Genomic DNA, 5,737 nt, shown 5'->3' with positions numbered 1-5,737 from the left:
GGTTACAAAAGCAAAAAATACAAGCAGTGATTAATAGCCAGACTAATGAAGCAAGCAAATATAGTTTCAAGCGCAAAATACTACTTCAAGGACAAAACAAGCTTATGAGAAAATTATCTTGGCATTTTTCCCAACACTGTTGGATCCTAGTGCAGTCCCTCCCTCAACCAGCTCCTCAGGCACTCTTCAGTGGCTCGAGTCTTTAAATGCCAGCCTCTGTGTAGAGCTAGGGCTGGGTCTGGAGCTTACAGACCTCTTGAGCCCGTTCACAAACTCTTCACACACAGGTCTATGAGCTAGGTAACAGGAAAAAGGTCCTTGAAGCCTTGGTTGAAGGAATAGTAAGCTTTATTCAGCACACACACATCTGAGAGCAAGGCAGTACAAACAGAAACCCAGAAACTCAACTGCTACTGCAAAGTGCAAAGAAAAACTGAGCAGCTGCCAGCAGAGTAAACATGCTCTGTTTTTAGAGGCAAGCTCTACAGGCCAGCTTCTGCTTCACAAACTGAAGCACACACAATAGCAACCAACTAAAAAGATACATGGGTGCACATGTGCACTAACTCCACCCACACACAACTTGTCTACAGGAAATGTGCTGCACCACCCCCAACTGGACCTGAGTTGACGGATCCTGACTAAACTATTCTATTTTCCCCACACTCTGCAACTCCAGGAATTTGCTTCAGGCTGTCACATCCTTGTCTCTGCTGCAAACCTCCTCACTTGCCTCTGACTGCCTGGTTTCCCTTCCATGGGCCCTAATCTCACCCTAGCTGCCTCCACAAGTTGTCTGGGGAGGACTGTAGGGCTGGAATTTGTCTGAAGCAGCCCCCCCTTGACACCCCCTCCATTACCTACCCATCTTCTGCAGCTCAGACATGAGCAGTGGGCCAACACCACTAGGGCAGGGACCCTGGAAATCACCCCAGCTCCACCCTATTGTCCCAGGGCCCCAAGGTCAGTCTGTCAGTAAGGGGGTACTGGACACCTGCTCTCAAAATCTTATGAGAAAAGCACTTCATGAGGAAATAGGCTTAAAGTCATACAAGGAATCCTGTTGTAATTGACAATGAAATGTGTTACTAGAGATCCTCGTATCCACATCAGGTTAACAGCACAAAAGAATGGACAAGTGTGTATTCTGGTTTAATTTAGGTGCAGCTCTGCTGAGAGGTGGAGCTGGTGACAGATTGTGCTTAGCAATGGGTCATGCCTGCCAAATATGTCAGATAGAAAGTGAGTGGGGGCTGTGAGTTCTGAGAGACTTGAGTAAAGAAAACCGTGTCTCAGCCAGAGGGCACTCATTTTAGAGAGGGGGAAGAACATCGGAAGAGCAGGCTACAGTCAGGTTCTGGAGTGTCCTCAGAAATCAAGGGGACAGACCAGATGCCAGTTCTAACTAAGTGGACTGAAGTCACCCCACTGGAAGGAACAGTTTTAAGACAAAAGACATGATGAGGGAAGAAGGAAGAGAGCCTTGCAGACTCAGAAGAAAAGCACAGGGGCAGGTGGTCCTGGCAGGAGGAGAGGGTTGGTACCCGGAACGTGAAGCCACAAGGACCGAGAGCCTAGACAATGATATGAATATAAAGGGCAGGGTCAGAAACAGGGACAGACCCCAGGCACCTGCCTAGATGGCAGGAAGGGGCAGGAGTCCCCCCAGCCTGGTGCTACTCCACAAGTTCACAGAGGGTCTGGGGGGTAAACCAGACACAGGAAGAGCTGGATCAGTGGCTAATCAAAGCTCGTTGTCATCCTCAGATTACTGAATCATGGATGCAGCACACGGAGGATCAAGTCTAATTTTTATAACCAGGATTCAATCTGGGTTTGGGAAATTAGGGAAAAAAAATACTGCTGTCTCCCTTTCACAGTCATATTCAGTCAAGTGTCAGCATCTAAGGCCATTGACCCCCAGAGTCCCGCACTCTCCCATGTAGATTATCCACCTTGGGCATTCATCACTCTTACATGTTTGTTTGTTAAGAATTACTAAATTCATACTTTAGAAATAATATAATGCCAACATCTTGTTTTCTCAGAGGAAAACAAAATCATTATAAATATCCAATATTTCTCTGTCGGACCCATTTTGAAATTATATTAAATAAAAAGACAGGCCTTGGGAAGCCGTAAAACATGGAGCCATTTCACTAGGTCATCTACTTGTTTCTGAAACTTGTTCATTGAAATGAGTCTGCAAGCAACATGTCAGTCTATCGGCTGTCAACACATGTCCCTTAGGATACACTCTTTCTCTGAATTTGAGGACGATAAGGCTGGCACAGCATCAAGCTGCTGCTCATCTGCCAGAAAACCAAGAGCAGGTGAAGGTCAGTGATCACAGGCAAACAGCAGAGAGAGAGAACTCTCACACTTGCGGGCACTTCAGCATTGAATGAGTGGGTTTCAAATGGAAGAAAAACGTGCAGTTTTTCAAATACAATCAAGTCAATATTTTTTTAAAAACAGAATTTTATATATAAATGCCATTTTCTTGACTCACCATCACAGGAACATATATTTTAAATTACGTTGTTGTGGGGGCTGGGCTCAAATTTGTCTCCAGTTCTTTCCTTCAGAACAAACTCTAACGGCTGAAGAAATGCTTCCTTGTGCCCCTGGGTCTTTGCATGTGCTGCTCCCTCTCCCTGAAGCAGCCTGTCCTTCTCTCATGCACTCGCTCATTGTTTCTCCTCATCCTTCTGTGAGCACTTCTAAGTTTCTCTCACCTCCCTGTCATGGCAGATCCCTCTGTTGTGCTGTTTCTGAGCTCTGGACCTTCATTTCAGTTATCACAGAGTGTAAATAGAAACTTTACTGTGCAATGATTTGTTATTTTCCTTACTTGACCAAATACTCCACGTGGACAATGACCACTTTTTGCTTATTGTATTTTTCAGGCTTCATTTTGTCTGTAACTGTGCTAAAAGGATGATGTGCACCGTACATGTGTCTATGTGTGTAATCTGCACGTCTGTGTGTATCATGTGCAATTCTGTGTGTGACATGTATGTATGGATGCGTGTGATATGCGTGTCTCCATATGTGTGCAATGTGCATGTCTTTCTGTGTATAACGTGCATGTCTGCACATGCATTTTTGTAATGTGTACTGTAATGCACATGTCTGTGTGTAATGTGTATATCTGCACGTGTGTGTGACATGCAAGCCCCTATATATGTGTGATGTGCATGTCTCTGTGTAATGTGTATGTCTGTGTGTAATGTTCTGTCCAGAGTGATCCACAGGAGACTAGAGCATGTGGAAGAAGAGAAGGGCACATCCCCTGTGAGAAAGTCCCCAAAGAGGATCCAGCGCCGAGTGTCAGAGCCCTTCCCATACTTCCCTACCGGGCGTGGACAGCCCAACTCTGGGCTGTGCTGCATGAGCACAGCTCTGGCACAGTTTTAGAATAAAAAGCTCAGAATGCAGGAGGACACCAGTGGAAGACTAATGGGTCAAGTGGACTGTCATAGTGGGAAAAGGAGGCATATGCTAAGCTTAGACTAGTGCCCGTGAAAAGAGGTTTGGGTTTTCAAAAGATGAATGAAGAGGTTTAAATCTCAGGGGCAGGAGATCAGTGAGTCTCAAGGCAAGACAGCAAGGCTAGCAATGGGGAGCACCACGGGAAGGTCTGGTCATTTCTGTACATGAACTCTGGGAACACTATTGTTTATATCCAGTTTCGAGCTTTATTCACTGCATAATAGTTCCTCCGAGACATCTCCACGCCACCAATGATGCGTGCTGCGATTACTCATCTTTCCATTCATGGTGCTGGGAGGAGCTGAGGGACAGGACTGTGAAGTGATGCAGAGGCCCTGGCCCAAAGAAGTGATAGTCCTGGGTTTCCTTGTTGCAAATGTCAAAGTAAAAAGAAACCCAAGAGAGAGCAGAAGCAGGAGAGCAACATGTACAAATCAGTGAACAGAGCAGCTGGTGGGGATAGAAAAGCCTCCATTCTTCCAAGACTACAGGAGGGATTTGATCTCTGAAGAGGAAAGGTTGAAGGTAGACCTTTGGCAATAGATGCAATATCAGGGGAAGAGAAGAGGAGGAGAGGAGGCAAGGAGCTGTGGCGGGACTCGGGGCCTCACTGGTAAGCGGGTCAGGCCTGGGGGAGGAGGCTGCACTGGGAGTCTGCGGAGGTTTCCGAGCATTGGCATGGCCTGACCAGATCTGCAGGCTGGAATGACAGCTCAGGTGGCCATGTGGACTAATAATGCCAGTAGAGAAGGATGTGAGGATGAGACCAGCCAAAAGGATAAGAGCAACAGCCTGTTGAAAAGAAAAAAGGCTAATTTTTTAAAAGAAAAAAAATCTACTTTTCTATAACCTATAAATTTAATTGATTATGTATTATTTTAGAAAAGGAAGACATCAGCTGAGCAGATATGTCAGGGAGGGGGCAGAGGTGACTCCCAAATGTAAAGAGCCTACTAAGATCCTAACAGCCACCAGTTCAAGTTTATGTGACAGGCAAGTGGACATCCCTCCTGTCACTGCATTGCATGGAACTGGATCAGCCAGGAAACATGACCATGATTTTTATTGTATGTTCAATGAATGTGTCTTTAGACTACTAGAGAAGGAAAAAATAAGTTAATGAAAATATGTAAACATTGATCAGACTCTAATTTCTCTATGAGACTCATCCTCTACATGAAGATATAGAATCTATAAACTCACACACACACACACACACACACACACACACACACACACACACTGACATTAAAATAAAGTGAAGATTAAACTATACACAAACATTTATTTAGGATGTAACACACACACACATACACACACTGACATTAAAATAAAGTGAAGATTAAACTATACACAAACATTTATTTAGGATGTTGTTTTTCAGCATTTCCTTGGCAGCCAATGGTATTAGTGCAAAAAACATAGAAAGCTACTGAGATTTAAAAAGAGGGAGGCCATCATATCCAGATTGGAAACATTAGAAATGGGGTAATTCTTTATCCCCACTACTTTCTACTTCCAGGTCTACATGTTCAACTCACAAATGGCTGGTCACCCAAAATTTTTAAGTTAATGGTTTCTAAAATAACCATCCATTTTCCCCATTAAAACAGTATTCTAAAAATTGTTGATATCTCAGTCCAGCCCTGGACAATCTATCAAATTCAGAAAGGGGAAAAATAGTTAAAAAATAAAGAGAATTTATAAGCTAGTGCAAGTCTACAGTCCTGGACTTTGTCGCACTTCAGGTACTGTTTGGTCAGGGCTCCAGCTCCATTCTCTCAGCACTGTCTCCTCCAAGTTCTGGCCTCATCCTCCCGAGGCTTCCCTCATCGTAGAGAAGGGCCACAGCAGTCCTAAGCTCACATTTTTACAATAAACCAGCAAAGACAGAAGGAGCACTGTTCCACCCAACCATTTAACAAACTCCTAGTCATTACTCTCATTGAAAGTGTTTAGGCTACAGGCCTGTCCTTGATTAATGTGCCATGACAATGGTAATGAAAATTGGCCTAAGCTGATCTGAAATGGACTCTGAAGCTGAAAATAGTGTCAATTCCACAGAAAAAGTAATGCATTTTGTGAACACAAGAAGCAATGCCCACTACAAGTTTACAATGACAGATATTAGAAAATATAATTACAGCTTTAGAGAATTTCAAAACAAAGCCCACAGATTATGGATTTTGTATAATTTATCCTACTTAGTTCAGTGCTATTGATTTGAAAGACTTTGAGTATA

Source organism: Galeopterus variegatus, unplaced genomic scaffold, assembly GCF_000696425.1.
Source record: "Galeopterus variegatus unplaced genomic scaffold, G_variegatus-3.0.2 Scaffold3667, whole genome shotgun sequence".
NCBI classification, from domain to species: Eukaryota; Metazoa; Chordata; class Mammalia; order Dermoptera; family Cynocephalidae; genus Galeopterus; species Galeopterus variegatus.
This window is presented reverse-complemented; position numbering follows the sequence as displayed.